Below are 1,196 nucleotides of genomic sequence, written 5' to 3'. Positions count from 1 at the left end.
TATTGTAATAAAATGTATTTTTTCCTTTTTTTTAACTGCTGTATGCCGAAAATAAATGATGTTTGTCAATTTTTTTTAGGCTAAAAACTTTTTATTTTGAAAGATACGCTTTAAAGCTTGAAAGGAAACATTAGAACGCTTTTGTTTAATAGCACTTTTTTAGAAATTTGGTAGTTCTTACTACGATTTAATCCAGAAAGTAGCGAAAATTTGTTTTTAAATATATAAAAATATATTTAGCGACATTAAAATTGTGCTATTAGAAACAAAACAGAATAAATATCAAGTTAACTGCAATCGAGTTTTGTTAAAAAAGAATTGAATTCTACACGAAAAGTAACCAAAAAATATTGTAATAAAATGATTATTTTCCTTTTTTTAGACTCCAGTTGTTTAAATATGAAATCTATTTGCTGGATTTTATTGGAACTAACACTTAATTATTTGTAAGTATACGCTATAAATCTGGACAGAAAACGTTACATAGCTTCTGGTAAGTAGAACTTGGTTTAGATATTTTATAATTTTTACTACAGTTTATTCTAAAAAGTAGTGAAAATTTATTTTAAATATATTACATATTTCTTAGCTATGGTATAAATGTGCTTTTAGAAACTTATCAAAATAGACGTTTGGTTGACTACAGTCGAATTTTGTTGAAAAATAATTGAATTCTACACGTGATATAAACAAAAAAAGTTATAAAATGACATTTTCTCTTTTCTTCGAATGCAGTTTTCGAAAAGTAGATAATATTTGCTAGATTATATTGAATATACCTATTTTTATGTTTTAGTATACGCTTTAATACTTGACAGAAAACGTTTTATAGCTTTTGTTATATATCACTTTTTTAGAAATTTGATAGTTTTTAACTACGATATAATCCAGAAAGTAGCGAAAATTTTTTTCTAATCAAATCAAAACAATTTTAGCGACAATAAAAATATGCTACTAGAAACAAAACAGAATAAATGTCCGGCTTACTACAATCGAGTTTCGTTGAAATAGAATGAATTTTATCACGTAAATTAACTAAAGAAATTTGTAAAAAATTGATTTTTTTCCCTTTTTTTTACCTGCAGTATGCCGAATATAAACGATGTTTGTCAAATTTTTTCAGGCCTAAAACTTTTTATATTTAAAGATACGCTTTAAAGCTTGAAAGGAAACATTAGAAAGCTTTTGATTAATAG

This window comes from Polistes canadensis, unplaced genomic scaffold, assembly GCF_001313835.1.
Source record: "Polistes canadensis isolate GaletaPanama2010 unplaced genomic scaffold, ASM131383v1 scaffold_478, whole genome shotgun sequence".
Lineage (NCBI taxonomy): Eukaryota > Metazoa > Arthropoda > Insecta > Hymenoptera > Vespidae > Polistes > Polistes canadensis.
The sequence above is the reverse complement of the archived record's forward strand: the minus strand, read 5'-3'. Positions refer to the sequence as shown.